The sequence below is a fragment of the Pristis pectinata genome, chromosome 8 (assembly GCF_009764475.1).
Source record: "Pristis pectinata isolate sPriPec2 chromosome 8, sPriPec2.1.pri, whole genome shotgun sequence".
Classification (NCBI taxonomy): Eukaryota; Metazoa; Chordata; class Chondrichthyes; order Rhinopristiformes; family Pristidae; genus Pristis; species Pristis pectinata.
Genome location: NC_067412.1, coordinates 63,025,953 through 63,053,038, shown reverse-complemented (window position 1 = coordinate 63,053,038; position 27,086 = coordinate 63,025,953). Strand labels below are relative to the sequence as shown.

Genomic DNA, 27,086 nt, shown 5'->3' with positions numbered 1-27,086 from the left:
GGAAGGCAGTAAAGAGATCTCAATGCAGTTTCTTTGGGGAAAACAATCCCGAGCAGAGACATTGTGAGAGTATTTTCTTTATAAAAAAGTTATTAATGGTGTAGTATTTCATCCAGAGGGCTGGAAATCATGATTAATAGGTAAGCAAAAAGTTTGATATTGCTGAGGCAAGAATATTTTCAATTTAGAGTTGTTAGCTTTTGGAATAGATTCTCACCTCAGGCATTAATGACTCAATTGCAGGATTTAAAGATGAAATGTGTAAGGAGCAAGGTGTGAGTCGGGAAGGAATTGAATGTAATATGCACAGGTCTAAATATGGTGATGATTGTCAGATAACACCAGTTAGAAAAATTGTATCGTATTCTGCTCACTACACAGAGGTTTAACGAGAAACCTTTAATAAGAAAGCATAGCATATTATCATTAAAGGTCTTCAGAATAAGTAAATCATGCTTCATATAAAAATATCATTTCAATACACAACTTCATTGATTCAGAGCCTGTAAATAAAAATAAATCAATATGTTCTGCTCTATAGCTATCAAGTCTAGGATCCTCTATGGCTAAACTGTGCCCTGGGAAGTTTTTCTACCTTAAAGGTGTTTTCAGTGCTATTCTGATAAAAATGTATTTCAAAGTCAGTGCATGCTTACAAGCATGTCCACAGAACTGAAAGCTAATTGCTTCCAGTTCTATGGACATGCTTGTAAGCATGCACCGAAGCTCAGACCAGCACTACATACCATCGAGGTACACATAGGACGACTGGCCAGTGAAGCATAATCTTACATTGTTTTGGTGGCAAAATGTCCGTTTATCTGAAAACTTAGAATACTTGCAATTTGAAATTGATAAAATTAAATAGCCGTATGCAAATATTTTGTGTGACTTAATATTTGTGGCTTGAAGATTCTGTTAATGGTTAATGTATTAAAAAGTTGATTTTCCCTATGGATCTATAACCATGGAAATAATTTGTATTTATTTAAATTTGGGCGCTGATATTTATGGTGAAATTGATTTGAATATGGTTCCTTGACATCTAAATCATGGAAGAACCTTCCTTTTCCTAACAGATACTGAAAGCCTCACTTGAAATGAATTGGGGCATTATAGAACAAAACTGCCTGACTAATTTTATGAAAGAAATAAATAGAAGGAAACCCTATATAGTTTTGCTTTAAAAGAATTTACAGAAGTCATGAAGATGTTGATGTCCTGCTACGTAATCTTAACAACTATTTCCTTTTTTTGAGGGAAGGAGGGAAGTGTTCCTGTATGATTCAAATTTCAAACCATAAACATTTATCCACACAGTGACCTTTATTAGTTTCAAATTGCAAGTTGTTCTAAGACAGCAAATGAACAATACATTTGTCACCTATATGGAGCAAGATTTTTTCTTAGTCCTCTTATATGTACCTTGATTGTATCACATTTAGTATATGTAATAATTTATGTAATGGAGGTCTGAGCTTTGAGATACATTTACAACATGACCACAGAACCAGAAGATTTCTGATATAATGGTAATTGGACTTTCCGGTACCGTTTCAATAAACTGCAAACACACATCATTCGTTTGGAAATTGCAAGGATAAAGTCAAGAACCTTGGTACTGAGAGCTGTCACCCAAATTATTGATTCCAGACTGACAGAAGTGCAAAATAGACCAGCCTCATGTTAGGTCCCATGACTGTGCTGAATCAGATAGATACAAATGTATTACAGTATGCATTGGCAACAGGTTCTCATTCTAGATCACTCTGAAGTGGCCCTACTAGTTTTAGGCAATTTCCATACTCTATTGATTCTTCTGAGGATTTGCATACAGTAAGAATAATACATTTAAGTGGTATGCATACAACAAAACCACAATGAGAACTAAAATTATTCTCCCTTAAGCAGATCTCGAGTAAACATTCTGACTAGTTTAATGTATTGGGTCAAAGAGTCAGGATTATCATCAGATATTGTCTCTCAACAAGAATCACTAAGGTACCATGTTAACTCTTTGCCACTTTAGGCAAGAAACTCCCACAGTGGATTGAGATGAAGTTACCTTCTCCAAACATTACAAACTCAAGAAAACCCAGCTTTAATCCCAGTCTATAATGCACTTAGCCAGGAGAGCAGTAATAATTGACCTGGTCTACAGAGGGAAAAAAACAATGAAGGTTCTTCCTGCTTGCTGGAGAAGAACTGCAATTGGAAGCACAGTTATGTGGTGAAATGGTGGGGTAAAAATTGGGCTTGGTTGTGACATCTTGCACAACCTGATGAACTTCTCTTTGGGACTCAGATGAACACTGATCTCTCGAATGCAGAGACTGACCCTAGCCAATAGTCAAACCCAGCAAGGAATTCAAGAAAATTTGAGGAGAAAATAATTCTGAAGAAAATATTCCACAAAATTGATTTTTGATTGTTTCATGAACTTTTTAATGCCATTTTCAGGTAGAGTGAATTTTGAGATGATTAACATTGAACTGAAGTATATAAAACAGTGATGGAATGCAGCTCTCAAATAAGGCTTTGCAACCATATCCATTCACTGTTATGATTCATTAGACAGAAATCATATTTTGCAGAAGATTAATTTGTGCTTCAATTTGAATTCAGGATCTAGTTGCCTTTTTTTGTTTTCTTCTCAATGGCTTATTAGTTGCTGAATATATTGGGATTGATTCTTAATGACAGAACCACACGTGCACAGCTGGAATTCATGCTGTGGCTATGGTGTGCCAGCATATAATTTCAGTGTTTTAAATGTTTTTGCGTTGAGCATGAAAGTGGCACAGCAGTCAGCCTGATTAATGTTATAACAAAATGGGGAAGACGTAAAAGGCTCTTTAGCCTATCTGCTCCCCATTCCTTTCACCAGGAGGTTCAGATGTTTTGGTTGCAATGGCATATTTTGAGCATACATTCTCAATCTGGGAAAAAAACATCAAAAATATGAATTGGAACCTGTTTAGATTTTTACCAGAAGAAAGAAATACGCTGATTAAAATTTCTGAAATGTTTCACAACATTTCATAAAACATAAATTACTTTGAAGATCAATAGTTGGTGCAGTTCAAACATAGCATTTCAAGATCCCAAAAAGAACAACAAGAAATATGAAGTATAAATCAGTTTGAGAAAAAAATAATACCAGCATATAAAGAGGATTTCCTACTCATCTTAGAAAAAAGCAAAGGGATTTTTTACTCTACATCTGAACTTTCCAGCATAGATATATGCAATTCTAACCAACATTTTGTTTGAAGAATGGAATTCACAACAATATTGGACTGTATCTGTACCCTACTGGGGTTTTAATCAAGCTGGTATCCCAGAGATATGAAGCAGAGTGCATAACACAATCTTTTGGCTTAGTGAGAGAAGCTCTGCACCAATGGAGGCAACTAAATGCCCAGTAAACTACAGTAAAACCCTGATAATTTGGCACATTTGAGATTTTGGTGGTGCTGGAAGACAGATTTCCTGGACTATTGGATTAATACCCCAGCACACATTTAATTCGCTCTTTTTTTAGTTGATACACAGTATTACAATAAATGTTACTTTGAACCCAGTGTTTGGAAAGAGAGCATAGGACCCAGGGATCCATGAGTGAAAAGGGAGCACAGGAACCAAGGCCCTGGTGAGAGGAAAGGGCACATGGGAACCAGAGCACCAGTGATATGAAGGGAAGCCCAGGAACTGGGCCCCTGCTGTGTTGAAGGGTAATATGGGAACCAGGCTCCCCCCCCCCCCCCGTGAATTGACAGGGAGAGTAGCAAACATCCTGGTGAGCCAGATGCTGAACTATCAGGATTCCTGAATAATCAGAGAACAGATTACTGTAGTTTTGCTGTAGTAATACAGTAACCAAATCAATATAATTGTTTTGCCAAATTTATATTTGGATTTTTTTTTACAACAAAGGGGGAACCAACTGCAGACGTATAGTTCTTTGATTATTGGCTCAGCCTCACTGTATAAACATTCCACTATCCCAGCACCTAATAACACCATCAGTCCCTACCAATACCCATCTACAAATGCAGTTGTTTGGTGGAGGAATTTTACAGGTTGGTGAGTGGACACAATAGTGTCATTGGGTTAGATGGCTGTTGTGAACAAGATCATTGCTACAGATTTAATGAATGATATGAAGCATAAAGCAAACTGCTGGAGGAACACAGCAGGTCAGGCAGCATCTGTGGTGGCGGAGGGATGGTCAATATTTTGTGTCGTGACCCTGAGTGAGAGTGTAGAGAGGTGATAGCCAGTATAAAGAGGTGAGAGGGTGGGGTGAGGCAGGGGCTGGCAGGCGATAGGTGGAACCAGGTAAGGAGGCGGATGATGGACAGATGGAGCCAGGTGGGGGGAGAATAGAGTGGAGGTAGAGACAGAGGCTGGAAGGGAAAAAGTGGAAACAACAAAGGGCTGCAGATAATGGAATCATATAAGTAAGGATGGTGATAAGTGGAACCAGATGAGGGAGAGGTGATGAGCACAGGGAACCATTAAGGAAGTGGATAGGAGACCCAGTTGGTTAAGTGTGTGGGTGATGGGTAGATGGGGCCAGGTGAGGGAGGAGAAAGTAACTGGGTAACAGGGCTGGGAGAGGAGTGTTGGAAAGAAGGAGCCGGGGGGGAGGGGGGGGTGGTGGTGGTGGTGAGGGAAACTGGGGAATCAGAAGGAGAAAGGAACAAAGGGACTATTGGGTTGTAGACTGCCCAGGTGGAATATGAGGTACTGGAGAAACAAAGGACTGCAGGTGCTGGAATCTAGATGAAAAACATTCTGATACTGGAGGAACTCAGCAGGCCAGGCAGCATCCATGGAGAAAAGCAGGCGGTCAATGTTTTGGGTCAGGACCCTTCTTCAGGACTGAAGACAGGAAAAGGGAAAACCCAATACATAGGAGGGAAAAGCAGAGCAGTGATAGGTGGACAAAGGAGGGGAGGCCGGGTGGGCACAGGGTGGTGATAGGTAGATGCAGGTCAGAGATAGTGATAGGCAGGTGTGGGGGAGGAGGGGAGAGCAGATTCACCAGGCGATGGGTCAAAGGTAAGGAGAGAAAAAAAAGGGGTTGAAAAAAGAGAGAGAGATTAGGAAAGGGAAGAAAAGAAGATGCATGGTTGGGGGGGGGTTGTGGGGGAAGGGATGTGGGGATTACTTAAAGTGGGAGAATTCAATATTCATAGAATATGAGGTACTGTTTTCCGGGCTTGCATTTGGCCTACACTGGCAGTGGAGAAGGCCAAAGATGGATAGTTTGGTGTGTGAATGGCAAGGTGAGTTAAAACGACATGCAACCAAGAGCACAAGATGGCCATTGCAGATAGAGTGCAGGTGGTTGGCAAAGTGGTCGCCATGTCTATGCTTGGTCTCTCTGATGTAGAGGAAGCCACATCACGAGCACCAAATTCAATGGAGAAGGTTGGGGAAGGTGCATGTGAATCTCTGCCTCACCTGGAAGGGCTGTTTAGGTCTCTGGATATACAGTAGGTGAGGGATGAGGTGTAGGGACAGATGCTACACCTCTTAAGTTTTCAGGGAAATGTGCCTGATGACGGAGAGGGATGGGTGGGGAGGGATGAGCAAACTAGGAAGTCGTAGAGAGATGATCCCTGTGGAAAGAAGAAAGGGAAGGGGAAGATATGACTGGTGGTATATCATGTAGCATTCTTCAAATGATGAAGAATGTTGTGCTAGATGTGGAGCCTGGTAGGGTGAAAGGCAAGGACAAAGGGAACCCTATCTCTGCTCTGTCTAGGAGAAGGTGTGGTGAGAACATAAATGTGGGAAATGGAGGGTTACTTGTATGTTGTCAAACTCTACAATCTGCTTCAAGTTCAGACTGTGCTGAGAAGAAAGGTAAATGTGAAGAGTTGTTTTATGACATTTATTTGAACCTTAAAGTTTGCAATGATTAAATTCTGGAGCAGTATTGAGCAAAAAGCTGAATCGGCTAGATTGTTGAGTGAACAATGACATTCAACTCGGGTATTGGTTGATGCAAAGTCATTTGTCAATCTAAAGGAAGGAGAGAATGGTAAACTACCAGATACTTTCGCTTCAGGAAAGATATGTTATTGCTTTGATGATTAGCAATTAATGCATGTCTTGTGTGAGGGTCCAAATATTTCTCTTGTAGACGGGATCCACAAGATGAGCATTAGGACAGGACTTGCATTCATGACAAAGAGAAGTGGAAAATTACCTCATATATGTCTTGCTCCCATAGAGGGAGTTACATGTATCAGCCTGGAATTTCCTCAGCTCCAACAGAGGTGCAGTAAGAGGTCGTGACATGGCATGGTGATCACTGCTCTGGTAGTGAACCTGCTGCTTGAAGATCCAGTTGTGATGAAGGCTTCAGGCAGTAGTGGGTCAACTTTACACCAAAGAACACCTCTCATTTGTAAGCTATGTTGATGCATTGCATGTGAAGGAAATCAGTTGGAGCAGGAGTTGGATGTGATGGCAGAGGAGAACTGGGCATGTTAGGGCAGCATTTTGGGAGCAGGCAAAGGTCAGCTGCTGGTGAGTAGTGATTGGCTTAGCAGGTGGGGATGAGTGGGGAGGTTCAGGTGACTTATGGCTGGTGGGGTATTGAGTTAGATGAGGGTCATGATGTTGGAGAATGAGTTGAGATCAGTACGATGGTAAGGGGAAGTGGGTTGGGCCTGAAGAAGAACCATGAATTACCTGCCCTACTTGAGTTCGATTCCCAGAACCTGCCTGGGACCTTCTCTGTGAAAACAATCAGTTACACAGCAGTATGTCTCACAGATGCACTGGAAGATGACTTCTGAAGAACTAACCTGTGGCCAGTGTAGGTCAATCCAGCACAACTGAAAATCTCAGAAATAGCCTCTGGATGTGTGTTGTGTGGTACATCCACTATGCAACCACCCTGCTTAGCCTAGTAGCCCTGGACTAACAATCTCTTTGAGTTACCACGTAATAATTCTTCATTCTTTCTTCATGCCATTACATGGTCCAATTTCTGAACAATTACAGTGTGGCACTTGGCGATCTAAATGTGAAGGTGCACATTTAATCCTTGGTCTGCTCTGAGAAGGCTGACTTCAGCCATGCAGCCATGAATTGGAAAGATTTGAGTGCACTGGGGAAAATAGGAGAGGCAGAAAATAAAGAAAAAAAATCACTTCACTGCTCTCCAGCATTCCCTGCAGGGTCATGTCTATTTGAATGTAATTGGGAGTGGATATGAAGCTCTAGGTGGCTGAATAATTGGAGTTTGTGCATGAAGAATGGCTATTAAGAGAGGTATAGAAGGAATAGTTCACTAAGTCAGCATTTTCAGGAGAGGAGGAAAGAAAATCAGAAAATTTTAATTTCCTTTTAAGATCAATCTCATTCTCAGCTAGAAGCCAATGAAAGCAGCTATTAGATTTTGTAGATCTATAGGTCATTGTTTAAATTCATCACAGTTTTTCTAATGTTGTGCTGTAGACCTCCAATTATTAGTCATCCAAACATTAGTAATTACATGAAGCCAGTTGATGGGAATGGCTGATGCAATATATCAGCACACTATCTTTTACATATAAAAGCTGTAATCAAACACAGGTCAGGCTAATGCGGATGAATTCTACCCTCTTTATTGATTTTTAAGGACTTGAAGAGAAAGCTCACATAGTCACATTGAGTGCCGTCATTTCAATTATTGCATTGCATTTTACTGCATCTTCAATCTTATAATTTGATCTTCCATGTTAGGAACCTTATTCCTTAAATTTAGTGAAAACAATGCACCAGGAAAAAGAATGTGGCCCAGAAATTCCTTTCTATTGTTCAACCTTTTAAATGCTGAATCATAGATTTCAGATAAATTTCTGTTGAACGTGGTTGTGTACTCTGTCCATGCACAAAGTGTGCTTTGATAATACTTGATTCTGATCCTCTCTGTGTATGCTTAGGGCACACACAGAGGCCTCTGGACAATTCCAGTGATGTCAATCACCAAGTAACACATGGACAACATTGCATCTGTGTACACCTGACTGATAAATGACAGCCCTCAAAACACCAGAGGAGGTCTCAGTGAGAGGACTAAGGCCTGTCCAGTGATTGGTTAAAAACTTATTCCTTCAGGCGCCTTTTCCTAGGACATAACAGTAATGCTTTAAGATAATCTTCTGTTTTAGCTTCACATTGGGAGTGATCATCTCTAAAGCAGCCCTCTTCACCCACAACCCTTAATGCTCCCTGATCTTCTCCCGAGCACCCTTATATTTGACCTGAGCTCCTGATTTCCTCCCCAACTCCATCCCAAACTTATCCTCGACCACTGTCTGATCACCTCCTCAATCCTCGATCATCTCTCCAGTCCTCCTCAGGCTCCTTTGTGATCTGCACAGCTCTTTCATCTCTTTCCATAAGACCTCTTCTTTTCCTCTGCTTCACCCCTGCGCCCAACCAATATCTCCATGGCCCTGCCATGTTTTCCCCAGTACTGTCTGCAACCATTCAGCTAACCTTCCCATGCCTTGTAATCTTCTCTTTTCAGATTATCTGATTGCTCCACCCCTCTGCAATCTGCTCCCCAGCACTCTCTTCATGATCTGCACCCCTACATTACAATGAGGGATTGCACAGAAAAGATGAATAATTGCATTTGGAACGCTGGAGATTTCCAGTTCTTTCATATGTTACGTACCAGCAACAAAAGAAACACACCGAGTTATGTATAAGTGTTAGAAACTATTTTATTAATAACTACTTATGATAATAAGAAAGGAAAAAAAAAGTGTTAGAATGTTGAAAGTAAAAATGTTAGATATTAAACATTAACCCCAAAAACTAATTTGGCAAATTCCCAAACTCCAAGTCCAGGACTAGTTCTCAAAGTTCATTTCAGCAAGCCATAAGGTGAAACGTGAGCAAAGGCTTTTGCAAAACCATCGTTGACTGAAGAGAAAATGTAGAGAGAGAATAGAGAAATTACAAAATCCAAATGTTCCACGATAGAACCCATGCAACACCTCCGTCACTGATGACCTCCACTGCCTTGTTCCGAAGTATCTGCCACCCCAAAAGGCATTTGAGACTTGGCCATCCACACAAATACCTGTTTCCTTCTACAGGTTAACGACAAAGTGGACTACACTGGATTATTCCAAAAATCCATACATGCATTGTAGTGACAGACACAGTTATTGTTTTTCATCCATCAATACAGAGACCAGCAGGCAGTGTCTCGTGTCTCTCTTTCTCCTCTCTCTCTTTCTGACTGAACCAAAACATCAGCATGTCATTATCTTCCGCTGTTGTCATAATGGCACCACACACACACACACACACACACACACACACAACTGTACTATGTCTTAAGGGGACATTCACCAAATAGTAACCTAATCCGTAACACGTACACCTCACTTTGGGCATCATGAGTGGTTGCATTTGGTGTCCTTGCCTCATACTGGTGATGGTCTTCTGCATGCAAAAACTGTCATTACAGCAGGAAAAAGCTCCATCTTCAGCTTCCCAGGCATAACCTTGGAGAATGTTTGCTGTTCCCTGCCTTACCCTTTCACCATGTACAGATCATTGTGATAGTGATTGATTTAAACACAGCAAGCTGCAGAATCCTCTTTCTTTGTCCTGATAGTAAAGGGAAAGAAAAGTAGTACTTGTGAATTATTTGAAGAATTAAATCATATGAACATTAACACAATACTACCTTTCCATGGACAAGGACATTGGATAATACAAAATATTCTTGGGCACAAAATAAACACTGCTAAGATCAGAGGGCAGTAAAGGAACAATCTCCTGTTTCAAGCTATCAGTCCTGATTAGTTTTCTTCCCTCCCCCTAAGATACATAATTGTTCTATCAGAAAGAGAAATAAACTGCACATAATCACCAAGTTTTTGTTTCAAAGTGTAAGTTAAAGTACTCAATTGCAGAATGTCAGCATTATTAAGAAACATTGTGCACAGGAACATTTTGGTGAAGTTTCACTGAGAGCCGGGAATCCTGCCAGTGCAAGTCACGGAAAAAAAAAGTGATTAATGAGACAGGAAAGCCACCATTTTTGAAAATCAATGCCTTTGTAGGAATGATAATATCCTGTGGAAAATCCCAGCATAGTAGCATTTTGGACATGCCACCAGCTGTCCGGAAGGGACTTTATAAATACAGCACTGTAAAATATTAACAAAGTACACAAGCAACATCTAGTGGCAGGAAATCAGAACTGTGTATATGTTTTTTTTACATTGGACAGATGACGCTATTTAATGGAAAGAATTTTTCTTATAAATACCAATACATGAGTAGGGTTGGACACGAAGGTGAAAATCTACTATGTGTGGTGCTGTTTAAGCTGTGGCAGGGGAGGAGTGCAGCCACTGGGTCCATGGCAAGCTTCTGTTCACTGCTTGAGCTTTAGAAACATGGCTGCTCCACCAGCTGCAGAAGGAAGGATATGTACCTGGAGGGTTGGAGGATATTGTGTCTGCTGCAGAAAGATCAAATTAATTTAAGTGGCGGAATTACAAACAATGATAAGATGAGATATCTTTATTAGTCACATGTACATCGAAACACACAGCAAAATGCATCTTTTTGCATAAAGTGTTCTGGGGTCCACTCGCAAGTGTCGCCACGCTTCCGGTGCCAACGTAGCATGCCCATAACTTCCTAACCTGTATGTCTTTGGAAAGTGGGAGGAAATTGGAGCACCCAGAGGAAATCCACGCAGACACAGGGAGAACATACAAACTCCTTACAGACAGTGGCCGGAATTGAACCCGGGTCGCTGGTGCTGTAATAGCATTACGCTAACTGCTACACTACCATGGCTGTGCTTTGTGTGTCTGTAAAAACACCTGTTCAGTAATCACATTCAACTAGTACTTCGCTAACCAAGTGAGATTAAATACACACCAGTGTTGGTCCAGCTTTAAATATGTGGCAGATGCCAGTGAGCCTTGATAGCAATCTCAACGTCATGCCTTTGTGGCTTTTCCACAAGTTTAGACTGCCCATTATGAGTGGCCAAAAATTAAGTGACTCAAAATAACTTTGTTTCTTTCTAAATCAGGGACAAAATCTCTTGTTTTTCTTATCGCCACAATGAAACCTTTGGCTTCTGTTGCCCCTGGCTACCTAATAACCTCCTCTGACATATAGCTCTTCTGCATCCCTCTCCATCAATTACTTGGCTGAGTCTCCATTGGCGGCTTGCTGTCCCCCAGCGCTCATTCTGAACATCTGGCTGCACTGGAATTCCTACTGTCTTCAGGCAGGAGACAGACACCATCAGGTACCCACTGCATGTTAAAATACCTCTGGTTTACATTGTGGATTGGAATAGGGAAGATGAGATTCTGCCTGCCTCATCTGCAGGACTCCCACTGGGAGTTAAATGCTAGATTAAAAACTTGAAAATTTGCTACTGCTTGCCAGACACAGTGAATTAGTGCTTGGCTGATAGTTTGATGCCACTCACTTGATGCAGCACTGGGGTGTGTATGTATGTTCCAAAGCACGTTATAGCCAAATAAGTTCTTTTGAAATGTTCCAAAGCAGCTTATAGCCAAATAAGTTATTTTAAAATAGAGGAAATGCAGCAACTAATTTGAACATATCAGGGTTCCACAGGCGTTGATGTGACGATGACATGTTAATTTGTTTTAGTCATGCAAGATGAGGGATAAATTTTACCCAGAGCACTAGGAGGATCTTGTCTTGTCGTCCTTGAATAGTGAATGAGAGCTTTTACATCCGCTTGACAGGCCAGATGGAGCCCAGTGTAACAACTCAACCTAAGGATGACACCACCAACCATGCAAAATTCACCTGGTGTTGGGTTTAACTATCCTTTCAAATAATGGAATGGACTTCAAACCTACTGTGTTCTGACTTAAAGGCTAGGCTGTTGCTACTGAACAGCTTACACTTATTGTGAATGTGTACCATGCATTCGGCTCTTGCATACAGTGCTAGATGTCATTGAATTTTTGGTGATGTGTCTTCACGTTGGCTTAATAATTTCTGATGTCTTTATTTTTGAGCATTTACTAATCCTGTGATTGAAATTTAGTTGCCTGGGGGTTGTGTGTCCTTTTGTCTTGGATTTCCAGTAGTAACCAGTCAATTAAAAGTGTGCAGTTAGTCATGTGTTCCATTCTTATCAATCTGCTGATGCTGCCTAAATGTGTAGAGGCATTGGCAGTCTGTTGGAAAATAAGTTTGCCTTCTTAAATAACGCAGGACAGCACAAGCACAGCCTCATGTGGGCTGTCATTTATGCATGTGCCATTCTCATTAAATTCACATTTGGAGTTCAATAGATCTGATTTTTAGATCTATTTTATGCAAAATCAAAAGCTGAAAAATTATACTCAATGGTGTGTGTTTTTCATAGCCAATGTGTTCCTAGTTTTGTTCAAACACCTAATGATGTCACAAATTATTTAACTCTTTTTTTCTATAACTTGGAGATTTTGTGTGCAACCTATGACCGTTATTAAACTCCTGGTAAAATATTGCACAGGAATTGGCAACAAGAACAGTCTGTATTATGGCACTGACACCTTCCACACTGTATCTGTCAGCTTTAGTTTTCAATGATTAGGATACTGAAAACCTCAGAGTAAAACAGCACAGGATCAGGCCCTTCAGTCCATTGGGTCCGTGCCGAACATTAAGCACCCACTTACGTTAATCCTACGCTAAGCCAATTTTATTCTCTTCACATTCCCCTCAACTCCCTCCAGATTCCACAGATCAGCTGCGTCCTGGGTGCAATTTACATTGGCCAATTAACTGACCAACATCTCTGCAATGCTGGAGGAAATCCATATAGTCACAGGGAGAATGTGAAACTCCACATAGATAGTACCGGAAGTCAGGATTGAACCTGGGTCACTGGAGCTGCGAGACTTACTGTCTGAGTTACTGTGGTTATTTCCTTCACTGTCTGCGACCTCTTTATACAAGTCACTTTAGAGCCATATGACATTATCTCTGGCTCCTTGATCACCCCATACCTCACAATGGTGTGCCTCTACTTGCAGCACAAGACTCAATCAGGAAGACCATCATGTGACTGGTGCCCAGGTACACAGAAGATTGCTTTGTCCCTCCTCCCAGAGCATCTTTCCTCACCTGTATAATTTTCTTTACTAGTGCTGTTCTGCAGCAGCCATGGGGAGGGTTCCTTCAGGCTTCAACTCGCTTCCTAATGATTAGTGCAGCATTGACACCACAGTTCCAAGTGCTTCATGCAGCTCCTTTGGGTTTGCACACAGTAGGTTTCATTTTAGTGCATCACTCTGCATGCAAACCACCATAGTGCTGCCTTTAATGTACATTTGCCTCATTTCAAGCACTTTTGTGAGGGATACAATTGGCTGTTCAAGCTACATGTGGCAATTGTCTAATGCAGGAAAAAAGGGAGAAGCCAATTTCCTGGCAGAAGTCCATTGGTGATCACAAAGTTCTGTTTCCAAAGTCAGTGAGTCCTGCGGGTTAAATGCTACCTTTGTTTGTTTATGGAAGTTTTTCACTGAGTGATATTAATATCAAATTCATAAAGCCTTTATGAAGAGATTATTTACAAAATAATACAAAACAGCTCAGTAAAGGTTGGATATTATAAACATTTTACTCTTATGTTTTCATAAATCCTTGTTACTTTTGTTCTAAAAGTCGTGCAGTATTCCCATCTAGTAACCACAGCTAAGCTGCAGCTTCCTTTCCTCCAATTATGAAGTGGTCCATTTCAGGATGATTCTCACACATGTGCAGGCAGTGACATCGTTACATGCAGCCACTTCAGAAATTAGGTTTGACAATAAATGGGTTGCCGTGGTGAGAGGTAAATAACTTTAAATCCTAATGAGCTGGATTAGTGCCAGATCATTAGCAAAGCCTAAGGTTTACTGCTGAGGTCACACAAAAGGAAGTAAAAAGAGTAAGTGGGCAGGAAAACCTCGCAGCTGTTCACATTATAGGAAGGCAATGTGGTCTTGACATTTCAGGATGCATTTACCTGCATTAAGTCTTGGCATATTTGAAGGAGAATCAATGTAAATTGGATAGAAAAGGCTAGCAGCTGCCCTGATTTTGATTTATTTTGTGCAAACACCCCAAAACAAAATGGCCCCTCCCTGCTACATTGGTATCCACTGTGCCCAATGTAAGTGAAGTGCAGTAATCTTGGCCAGTTTCTCTGCTTTTCTTAACTTCCACCATGGGTGTTACTAATCCGAGATCTTACTCGAGACAGGTGGCATCATCACTGTGATAGCTTTTGGGCCTTTCCTGGGCTTCGGTTTAATCCAACCAGTACCCTGCTCTGCATACATTAGTTGTCCTGCCTCGGAAATTAATTAAGGAATAGCATGGTGGGCATATGTTTGCACTGACTGTTCTCTGGCAAATTATACCTTCAGAGTCTGACTTTGGATTTAGTGAAAAGGAGAAAGAGAACAAAGTTGAATGGGCCAGGGAAAGGACTTTCTAATGGGGAGGATGGTGGTTGGGAGCAAGCAATCTCACACTAATGAATTTATAGTACTCCATTCCTTGTCAGCCATTTAACCTTGTTTATTGCTTTGAAATACAATAATCCCTCAAAATACTCTGTCCAATGTTTTCTAGCCCTAGTCCAATGGTATCTCATTAGCTCCACAATTCTCTCTGGAATATCCTTAAGGCGTTGGCATGAAAAGCCTGTTTAGCTGCAACTTTAACATAGCTATTCCCAGATGTATCTTTGAAATTGAGATTTGTTCTTGCCTTTTCAGTCTTTATAGCATAAATCAGTAAGAAAAAACGTATTGCCATTGGAATCCAAACTCTTCAGGTGGAACCACAATAATAAGAAAGGTACTTCATCTTGAAATCTATAATTTAAACTGACAAGAGCCTGATGATTATATGTTACACTACAGATTTGCTTATTTAGATTTTGCATGTTTCCTTTCAAAGTCTGATCAAAAATCACTGCAGGTGCCTGCAATAATGGAACTTGCAGTAACAGAACAAATACTATATAGTCAAATAAGCACAAAGGTTTTCTATGCTGGCCTACTTGCAATAGAAGAAATGTACAGAAATTATTGAAATATTTGTTCCCTTCATTTGCTTTTTCATGATCTTAATGGATGAAACTCAAATAGACGGGACTACGGTTTGATCAAAATGGTGTCTGACAACGTAAAAATATCTGAAGGATTTGCACTTGGGTACAAATATAGGAACTAGATCCAGGCTACTTCTATGTTGGCCAACACTGGATTTGAACCGTTTCTTCCAAGATTACGTTCCAAAGCAAACCCGGAGTTAGATTTTTATGGCAGGATTCGGTACTGGTGAGTTAATTTCCACAGCCGATTGAGGTGGCTGGGCCTCATTCAATTCCTGCTGGACAACTTCTCACCAAGTCTGGCAGGAAACTTACAAAATAATCATGTGACACAAAATTTACCCATTAGGATCAGATGAGTGGAGGATCTTGCAATTGCAAAAGGAGGCTGCATGTACGTGCCCACCCCTTGCAAACAACTGACTAAAAGATTATCTTCTGAGACCTTTTCAGGCCTTCTTAAATAATTCCAACTCTCAACTCACTGCAGCTTCTTGCTCACTTAAAATTGTAGTCACATTCTAGTGACAATCTGCATATGTAAAAACACCTGGAGACACAAGAGACTGTAGATGCTGGAATCTCGAGCAACAAACAATCTACTGGAAGAACTCAGCAGGTTAAGCAACATCTGTGAGAGCAAAGGAATCGTCGACATTTCATCCTGAATTGTCGACATTTCATCCTGAATTGTCAGGACCTGATGCAGGGTTTCGACCCAAAACGTCAACAACTCCTTTCATCTCACAAATGCTGCTCGACCTGCTGAGTTCTTCCAGCAGATTATTTGTTGCTACATAAATCACCTCCCTGGCTTGGGCAGGTGTCTTTACTGCTTGTTCAGGTGACCAAGTTAAAATCCTGCACAGTTCGCCCCCAGTAATTTTCAAGATTATTCAACCTGTCTGGGAGAACTCCACTGGTTATTAAAGCAATATACCCAACATACTTTATTGAACAATTATCATTTTTAATTTGCAATACCAGAGGTCTTAAACTTCGGGTATTTTGGTGAGTCTTCCTTAAAGTGACACTGCCTGGTTTGTACATCAGATTTACTCAGATAATGTTAAATTGTGCATTTATATTTTCAATTGCTTTGTTATGTTGAACCATTTACCAAACAAAGAAACAAAGTGATAGTCTTCATTATTCTGAGCTGAATGAATCCAAGAAAATGGCTGTCAGATGTAACTATGATTTCCCTCACCTGACATATGTATGTGAGTAATAAGTGTTGACTTTAGTGATTGTTATTAGCAAGCATGTTTCCCCAAAACACTGCATATAAATTGTTTCACCCTTCCATCAGCTGTTCTTGCTTTCTTGAGTTTTTCTCTTTTTTTTACAGTTAGTTTGTCTTTATTGCATGTTTCACACGCTCTTCAAATTATTTTCCAGGCAGCAGGATACCATCGTATTTCTGCTGAAACCACCTCATCGATTCTTCCTTGGAAATTTTATGCTTTGCACCGATGTGTCCTCTTTTGATCTTTTTATCAGAAATACTGAAACCAGGTCACCCCATGACCACGTAGAAGTCCAGGCCATAAATTCCAATGCTAGGATCGTATTTAATGCCCAGATCAATGTGTTCCTGGATCCCAAAGCCAAAGTTCCCCGTGTTACGGAAGTTGCTCTTCCTCAATTCATACTCCTGCACCTTTAGACCCTTCTCTAAAATTTCTTCAGCTTTGGCCCGCGAATTGTACAGTGAACAGCAATCTTCTCATTTCTCCGAATGCCAAAGGACCGCACTGTATAGCGAGCTTTTGAAAACACTGGGGTCTGGCCAGTGAGTTGCTCCAGCACTTTAGCAGCTCTGGTGAGTCTGTAACCACTTTCACCTACACAGATGTTCAGACATAGTTTCCTAATGTGGAGCTCACGCATAGGGTTTTCCTTCTTTTCACTCACCATCGCTGCAGCGCCTTTTTCTCTTCCCCAGTCAGACCCAGGATGCAGTTGCTAAGCCATAGAACTGAATCTTTGTAACTGAATTGTGTTTTAAAGTATTGTAAAAACAAAAGGATGCTTGAATGACAGAGAAACAAAGGACTGCAGACGCTGGAATCTAGATGAAAAACACGATGATGCTGGAGGAACTCAGCAGGCCAGGCAGCATCCGTGGAGAAAAGCAGGCGATCAATGTTTCGGGTCAGGACCCTTCTTCAGGACTGAAGATAGGAAAAGGCAAAGTCCAATATATAGGAGGGAAAAGCAGAGCAGTGATAGGTGGACAAAAGAGGGGAGGCGAGGTGGGCACAAGGTGGTGATAGGTCGATACAGGTCAGAGATAGTGACAGGCAGGTGTGGGGAAGGAGGGGAGAGCAGATCCACCAGGGGGTGGGTCAAAGGTAAGGAGAGAAGAGAAAAAGGGGGGTAGGAAAAAGAGAGAGAGGCTTGGAAAGGGAAGAAAGGAAGAGGCATGGTTGGGGGGGTGGTGTGTGAAGATAACTTAAAGTGGGGGAAATTCAATGTTCGTGCCGTTAAGCTACAAGGTTCCAAGACAGAAAATGAGGTGCTGTTCCTCCAGTTTGCACTTGGAATTCTCCTGGCAGTGGAGGAGGCCAAGGACTGACATATCAGTGATAGTGTGGGAGGGGGAGTTGAAGTGACTGGCAACAGGAAGATGCAGGTTGCAGTTTCAGACAGAGCGCTGGTGTTCTGTGAAACGGTCACCTAGTCTGCATTTGGTCTCACCAATGTAGAGGAGGCCACACTTGGAGCACTGAATGCAGCAGATGATATTAAGGGAGGTACAGGTGAACCTCTGTCTCACCTGAAAGGACTGTTTGGGTCTCTGGATGGAGTTGATGGAGGTGGTGTAGGGGCAGGTGTTGCACCTATAGCAGGGGCAGTGGAAAGTTCCTGGGGTGGGATCGGGTTGGATGGGGGGTGGAGGAGTGAACTAGGGAGTTGCAGAGAACGCGGTCCCTGCGAAACCCAGAAGGGGGTGGGAAGGGGAAGATATGCTTGGTGGTGGGGTCCCGTTGGAGATGGCAGAAGTGGCAAAGAATGATGTGTTGGATACGTAGGCTGGTAGGATGAAATGTGAGGGGGACCCTATCCCTGTTGGGTCTGGGAGGGGTGAGGGTGAGAGCAGAGGTGTGGGAAATGGCAGAGATAGGGATGCAAGCCCTCTTGACCACAGTCGGGCGGAAGCCACGGTTAGAAAAGAAGTTGGATATCTCGGATGTCCTGGAGTGGAAAGCCTTATTGTGGGAGCAGATGCAGCGGAGACAGAGAAATTGAGAAAAAGGGACAGCATCCTTGCAAGAGACTGGGTGGGAGGAGCTGTAACTGAGGTAGCTGTGGGTGTCAGTGGGTTTGTAGAAGATGTCAGTGGATAAGGAATCTCCTGCAATGAAGATGGAAAGATGGAGGAAGGGGAGAGAGGTGTCAATGTTAAACATGTGGGTGAGCTTTCTTCAGAAAGAAAACAATGTAATCTTCTGTTCAATGTAAATATTTCATCTGCCCGCCACCCAATTCACTCTATTTACCTATGTAGTTACTTTGCTGCCTCATGTCTATCAAATGGAAACTTGCTGAGTGTGTAAAAGATGATCAACAGAGATGTGGAACTATTTTGTGATGTTCTTCCATAATGTGGAGCTTAGAAGGGAAGAGATCCATTAGACTATAGCTCAGTTCTTCAACTTACACACTCCCATCTTGCAAGGCTCCAGGGACAGATGTTCAGAAAATTGTATTCATCATTGTAATAACTTCTGTCATCCATTGTTCACAGAGTCAAAGAGTCCTACAGTTTGGAAACAGGTCCATTGGCGCAAGTCGACCATGCCAACAAAAGTGCCAACCTTTGCTAGACCCATTTGCCTGTGTTTGGCCAATATCTCTCTGAACCTTTCCTATTGTTAAAAGAAATGAAACTAATTTTGAGTTTCCTCAAGAAAGCACATGTCCAAAGGGTGCAGGTGGAATGAAAGTCCTGTGCTTTTAAATCATGGATCAAATTCAGCAACAACTGCAAGAAGATTGTAAATGCATTTTTTTTTACAAGTCCTGATAGTTATCTTAATTTTCTGACCAAGGCTCCAGCAAAGACTCGGATGTGGAAGATCTTCTCGACTGGTTTTGGCTTCCAGACTATTTTACACATGGTGCTACATTTGAGTCAGATTCCTGTGTGAAGACAAAGATTTCCCAGTTCCACCTCTGCATGATTGCCGAAGCACTCCTGCCTGAACTCATCTGTTGCTGAGAGCCTTATCCATGCCTTTAACTACTTTGTGGCCTAGCTCCCCTTCCTTTCCCCCTCCATAAGTCTGTGGTCCTTTAAAACTCCGCTGCCTGACTCCGTTCCCGGGCGGCGCACTACGTTTTGGGGTGGCACGGTAGCGTAGCAGTTAGCGCGTTGCTATTACAGTGCCAGCGATCGGGGTTCGATTCCCGTCGCTGTCTGTAAGGAGTTTGTACATTCTCCCGTGTCTGCGTGGGTTTCCTCTGGGTGCTTCGGTTTCCTCCCACATTGCAAAGACGTAGGGGTAGGTTAATTTGGGTTTAAAATGGGCGGCATGGACTTGTTGCGCCGGAAGGGCCTGTTACCACGCTGTAAATAAAATCTTAATTTTATTTTAAAAACACCATGTAAAATTCACCCATCACTCTGTTTTCTCTCATCTATATTGGCTTTCTGATTTTTTTATCCTTGTTTTCAAAAATATTTATGGTCTTAACATAGAACACTACAGCACAGTACAGGCCCTTTGGCCCACAATGTTGCGCCGACATATTATCCTGCTCTAACATCTATCTAACCTTTCCCTCCCACATAGCCCCCTAACCCACAGTAGCAGTGTAAACTTTTCCAGCCCTGTAACCCTCCAAGATTTCCACACAAATCCCATTGTATATTTCCTTTCACATAGAAGATCATTTCAGCCTATAAAATCTATGCCGGCTCACAGAACAATCCCATTTACCACTTATTTTCCTTGTAACCGACTCTCCCCATATTTCTCTTAACTCTCTCAGATCCTATCACTCTCATTTGCGCTCTCGGTCTCTCTCGCCAATTTACAATGACTACTTAACCTACCAATCAACGCTTCTTTTGGATCTGGGAGGTAACCGGAGCACCTGGAGGAAGTCTATGCAGTGACAGGGAGAATTTGAAAGCTCCACACAGACAGCACAAAGGATCAGGGCTGAACCTGGGTTATCAGAACTGTGATGTAGCATCTTCACTGTGCTATCTCTTGATCATCCCTGAATTTAATCACTCTGATTGTTCCACCAATGGCAGTTGGGCATTAAGTTTCCAAAGCCTTAGGTTCTGGAATTCTCTCTGTAAACATCTTTGCTTCTTCATCTTACCCTCCTTCTATGAGACCCTCCTCAAAATACATCTCTTTGACCAGCAGTCATCTGCCCTAATACTTCTTAAGTAGCTTGCTGTCGATTTTGTTTGATAACTCTCTTATTGGGGTATTAAGATGTTTTGCTACATCAACAGTGTTGTGTGTATGGAACTTGTTCTAAAGAGGTGCCAGGCTATGTACTTATATCAAGGCTGCTATTTACTTTGCTGCAACACTAATACAAAGATTATATTTAGTTGCTGTTCACTTTGATTGCAGGGTAGGTGCTTATTTTGTTATTTCCAGTTGGTATGATTGCCATCCCCATGATAAGCTAGCAAGAAGCATAGTTTGAGCAGAGTTACCTAAACAATAACAGCCAGCACCAACAGTTATTAATCATTTCACTCCTCTGTACCCTCTTGCCCAATGACCTAAATAGCCAATAAAAATTTGCCTCATGAAGGCTTTGAACTTGTTTGTGACCAATCCGGCAAAGGTGTTGTTCTGTAACCCTTTTAGGATCCCAATCATGGAAGATGCATCTAAAACTGATTATGTAAACACAATTTGACATTACTTTGGATTCACTGTGCAGCAGGTGAAAGTGAACCGTGAGTTCCACTGATGTGTTTCCAGGCAACAATGGAGCCCTGAATGGTGATGTGACTTCATCACTCTCAAGGCCCTGCTGCCTGCAAGAACGAGCTGCTATTGTTTATTTGAACTCTCCTGTGGTATCATTCCGTAAAGAATGGAGAGGACCAAGATGATGTAGGAGACCTGTGGTGTGCCAGCTTTCCATCCATCCTATGTTACTTACTGTATACAACATAGCACTTTATAAGTCCGCTTTAGTAGAGTTAGGTCAATTGTCATTTTTTAATGCTCAACAATAAATTGTGCCTATTTGGTTAAATAAAATGAGGTCTTTATCACAAAAATGTCAACTGAGGGCTTGACAAAGGAGTTAATCTTGAGTCCTGGAGACATTACTATTTGTACTTAATCGGTGTCAGGGTCAGGGTCAGGGTGAATTTGAAGGGATTGCTTTTGCTTAATGTTTACCAAAAGATTTCAGGGATAAAACCCTAACATATTACAGATTTTTAAAAAAATGACTGAGACCATAGTGACCATAATGACTACCAAAAAAACAATCCCATCTGTTGTTCTCCCTTCTTGTTTCCCAATAGCTTGGCAGCTTATTCCCTTTCCCATGCCCATCATTTCTCCTTTGATTCTCTCCCCTCCTACTTAGAGATAATTTACAGTAGCCTATTTACTTACCAGTGTATCTTTGGGACATGAAAGGAAATTGAAGCACCAGAGGAAATGGACATGGTCACAATGAGAATGTTTAAACTCCACACAGACGGCACCCAAGGTCAGGATTGAACCAACATCCTCAGGGCTGTAAGGCAGTACTGCTAACTGCCACACCACTACGCTGCCCAAGTGCCACTGTGACATATTTAGAAGCTGATCTATTATTTCAAAAGTGCACTGAAAAGGAGGAGATGGCTAGCAATCAGCTTGGCATTGATATGTCATGTAACTTAATTAAACACAAAGGCAGACAGACCAAATATAAATGAAGCCTCTAATACATATAAAAGGGAAAGTCAGCAATAGTGTTCCATTATGTGAACAGCCTGAACAATCAGTGTAAATCTAAAGTATTTTGGATTGGTTAAGGGTTTATCAATGAGAAGCAGGCTGTGCTGAGTAAAGCAGCTCCTTATCTTGTCCATTGTGACCAGTAGTAATGAAAAGTGAGAGCTTGCTGCTTGTGACCCAGTGAAAGCAGGTGTCAGAAGGTCTCTGATGTCAATGGGTTTGAATGCCTGTTCCTTGTCAATGTTGAAAAGGTGGCATTCTCTTCAGAAAGACATTTCTTTCAGAGAATTTATTAGTAGTGTACAGAGGCAAATAACATTCATGTGACATTTACATTTTCTCTATTTATTGCCAGTGTAGTAATTCCTTTGTTAACCTTTCCCTTAACTGTCTCCAACTTCTTTGATCTAATAACATCTCTGAATGTTGAATTTCTCATTTAGCATTGTTTCCTTTTTTAAATTCTATTCAAAGGTATGTTCAGTGATGCTTTCCAAAATATGCTGCCAGCTATTAAAAATGATTAAGTCAAAACTTACAATTCACTAGCACTACTTTAGCTTATGAACATAGCTGATGTGTGCACTTCCAATATGTAAAAATAAGGTTGTGTTTCAAATGCTTAAGTGAGTTATTGCATCATCGTTAATGTGATGTCTGCGTGGATTTTCCTCATGTTATTTTTACTGGAACGACTCACTGGTAAGTCAGGGTTGTTCTTCTGCTAAATATTTTCCTTCTAACTGCAATCATCTTCCACCAGTCTAATATACCAATACAGTAACTTATCAGATCCAGTTATGAATTCTATTGAATCTGATATCTCTTTGAAATATTAATTGTACATTCTCATTTTGTAAGAAAAACAATTTGTTTGAATCAAGTTTTGGAAGGGGAGTACACCAGGCTTCTACACACTGTGTGTGTAATGCATGCAACTCCAAGTTAAATTAGGAGCAGTGTACATAAACTAAGGCTGTATACCCTTGGCATTTAGAAGTTATGAGAAGATTTGATTGAAGTTTTCAAGGGAACTGGAAGAGTGGATAGTGAAAAACTAGTTCCACAGGTTGAAGAGCCAAAAATCTGGATGAATAGTCTAAAAATTAGTACCTCGAGAAAGAAGTTTGGAAGCAGATTCACAACAGGAGGAAAGGATCACAGCACTATTTTGTAAGGCAAATTGTTAACCACAGCTATTAAAAGGCATGGGGCAAAGGTAGGCAAGTGGAGTTAGGTAATGGGTTAGCCACGTGGATGATAGAGAAGGTTTGACAAACCTACTATTCAATTTTACACCCACATTCAGCAAGCATCTTCACAAAGTGTTTTTCCATACTTTAGTCACAGTTTTGAGATTAATTGAATAGTTTTGCTGTTCGAAACAAAAGTTGATAGGTCTATCACTGTGCTATTGAAACCAGAAAGATGCTTAACACATGCTTGATTCTTTGATAACACCAAAGATGACTGAATGGATTTGATACCTGGATGACCATTCATGACCAATTAGCCAGGGCAAGGACACACAAAGAACACTGAAATGATTGACCAGTTTATGTGTTTTAAATGGAAATGGGTCAACATCATTCCTGGACGATAAACCACTGTGAGACTTTACTCTGTGGAACGAAAAGAAACAGAAAGCAAGTCTAAGGGCAAGTAAATTTTTAAAAAGTTTTTAAAAGATTATTCCCACTCGTGTGTGTGTGAGAGAGAGTGAACACTTATACTTCCAGATATGTGTTATCATTTTCATTATTTTGTTTTTTTTACACTTGATCCATACATAGCATCAGGGATAAGGTGACAAGAACTCTTACAAGAGGGCAAGTCATGGAAAGTGGTAGTCACATTTATGCAGTCTGACCACTCTGAACATCACATTGGTATCAGCAGACAAGATCCCAAGAATACAAAATGGCATATGCATATAACTGATACCAAAGTTTGATTACTCCAGTGATGAAACTTGTGGTAATTTTCAAATTTCATTACCTTCTTTATCCCGTATTCTGGTTCATTAAGTAGTCAATAATGATCCCCAATCACATCTGTGTGTTAATAACCTAGTCAATAAAATGTAAAAATGAGCTGATGAGAGATTCTTATTTCAGCTGTATTGGTTATGGACTTGGGTAACGGCCAACACTGCACCTTTGGATATTTTTTGTCGGCTTTGCAACTAATTTAAAATAAAGTAACAAGGTTTGACAACACAGCCGTTGTCTTCTCTTGATCTGTTTTACATAAAGGCAGTTCTCAAATTGAAGTAGAAAGATAAGGAAGTAAACAGTTAACAGAACTAATTATGTTTGGAGGTTACCTTGGTTAGAATAATGCAGCATAATCAATATTATTAATGAAATGGTGCTAAGCTCACCTACCTGGAACAATTCATTCTGAAGATTTGGCACATATCTATATGTAACCATGCAAAAGCCAGGACTGGACAGCATTTGACACACATTGGAAAATATTGTCCCTGACTGATACTTCACACTTTTGTCCTGTTATTTTAGAATTCTTTATATTCTGATATACTTTGGGAGGAGAATCAAAATGCAAACAGAAAACAGATGCTAAACCTGACAATAATAAGACTATCAATATATGCCCACAGTAAACTGGCGACCACTAGAAATACAAAACTGAATGATAGTCAAGAATTTTGGTGGGCTTAGATTCTGTTATTGGAGTAATTTTATATGATCAAAGAGGAAATTTGTTTTTTTAATAGTTTCAATCACTTCACATTAATTTGATTTCATACTTGATAAGACTGTCATCTTCTTGGGAAAATTGAGGGTAATTATCTCCATGATTGACTTTCTGTGTATGAACCCTGCAGTTAGCTGAATGGAATTACCACCAAGTGCTTGAATATTATGATGGTGCTCTTTATATTCCAGGAAATCCATTTACCACTGTTGTTAGTAAAATATGGAGATGATTACAGGCATAATTCCAATTATTTTTAAGTTTCCATGACATAGAATTTTTACAGCAAATAATTGTACTGACATTACTTATTAACAGTGTGTGTATTATCAGTTTTTTTGTGCAAACAGCTGAGGTGGTCTACTGGAAAGACATGTTCAGAATTTTGAGTGTTTATTAAAGGTGTGATTTTCTTCTTTTGTTAACATGGAAAAAAATGCATGTGCCATAAGATTTCAATCAATTACACTGGTTGAATTGTAATATTTGCAGACCAGCATATAGACTGGAACTGATTTTTAAAAAAACTTCATCACCTCAAAATGTTAAGCATATAAGGGAGGGTATTCTGCTGCAGACATCAGGATGAATGTCCCTCACCAAACATCAAATCAAGCTGAGCCCAGATCAGTTTAAGCAAACCTTCCCCCCATAGAAAAAACGGTTTATAAAGAGGCAGACAAGAATAATAACTAATCATTATAATTGTCAGATTCCCAGATTACTGAGCTGTGATTTAGTGCTAGTATTCACCCCTCTAAGTCAGTAAGTCATGAATTTGAGTCCTACTCCAGAAATGTGAACACTCAGTGAAGGCCAGTACCACAGTGGAATAATAAAGGAGATCTGCACTGAGAGAAATGCAGTCTTTCAGATGAGATATTAAACCGAAGCCCCATCTACCTTTACAGATGGATGTGAAACATTTAGTTGCACTATTCAAAGAGGGCAAGAAGAGTTCATCATATTGGCTAAAACCTTGTTAAAAAAGGATTGAAATTCCATGTGGAACTGCCAACATTTTCCTCTAAATGAAGATCAAAGTAAAATGCACATAATGGAAATCTGAAATAAAAACAATAAATGCTGGAAACACTCAGCAAGTCAGGCAGCATCTCTGGAAAGAGAAACAGAATTTACATTTCAGGGTCAACACCCGACATCAGACATTCTAACAAAGGATCTTCAACCTGAAATGTTAACTGTGTTTCTCTTTCCACAGATACTGCTTTACTTGCCCAGTGTTTCCAGCATATTCTGCTTTTGTATTTTTCTCTATCTGTAAGGGAGGTGAGAACTGGCAATTTCCTGATTCTTCTCCAACATTGGACTCTGTCTGGAGTCCAGCAGTGTTAGCACCAATTTCCTGCCATTTTGCACCTGTTATGTTGATAAATCTGACTGCTGGACCTGTGCATTATTAAGCCTGACAATAGGTTCAGCTACTCCATTCATTTCAACTCCTTTACCCACTCCTTGCCACCTTTAAAGAAGTTTTCCTCCTCTCTTTGATGGGAGTTCGGTGAGACTCTCTCTCTCAATGTTTCCCCCTCTGTAATTTCTGCCTGCTCTTTGACCATACTCTCACTCAGACACAAAGTCCCTTCACCCATCAGTTGCACGTTACCAAGGGTCTAGAGCACCAGTGAATTTCCCAGTAATAGGCTCATGTACTTTTAGTGGTGCTAATGGACTGTTGGCATATTTATTACATTTTATGACAGGTTATAAAAGGGAGAAATGCAGTGAGAAGTAGCATCTCACTACTATCCTGTGTGATTGGATCAAAGTTTGAAAACAACATTTCACTGGTACTTATTCATTTTTCACGGCATCTCAACACATACATAATATACTTTCACCTTAGTCTTTAACTCAGCAGGAACATGAGAGAGCTACCTACAGTAATTAAAAGTTGTGGCTTTGCAACAACCTTACCCTTGGAAAAAGCAAACAGTGTCTATTGATTATAGAAATATCAGCTGTAGTTTTTATCATGGTGACTGACTGCCAAGACACTGAAAGAATTTACTCTCTGTGGAGATAATAGTTTTTGATTGGCTAGGCAGATACTAGCAGTGTTTATTGACTGTAGATATACCAACAGCACTGAGCTGAAAAGAAACTGCTTGGGTTAATTGACTGTGAAGGTGCTGACAATGTTGATCACCTTGTTAATGTTGAGTTATATTTATAATCTAAATATGCCATTTTTCTTTGTATTCAAAGCTCACTGTCTATAAGGAGGATTACTAAACCATTAGATTACTAACTGTGAAGGT

The 27,086-nt window shown here is 40.7% G+C and overlaps 1 protein-coding gene and 1 pseudogene across 4 annotated transcripts in view; one reads left to right on the top strand and one right to left on the bottom strand.

The window, feature by feature from the left end:
* Positions 1-27,086, top strand: part of pcdh11 (protocadherin 11) — a 569,766-nt gene that overhangs the window by 364,842 nt on the left and 177,838 nt on the right. The gene's annotated exons all lie outside the window — the stretch shown is intronic.
* LOC127573357 (60S ribosomal protein L11-like) lies at positions 16,474-17,063 on the bottom strand (annotated as a pseudogene).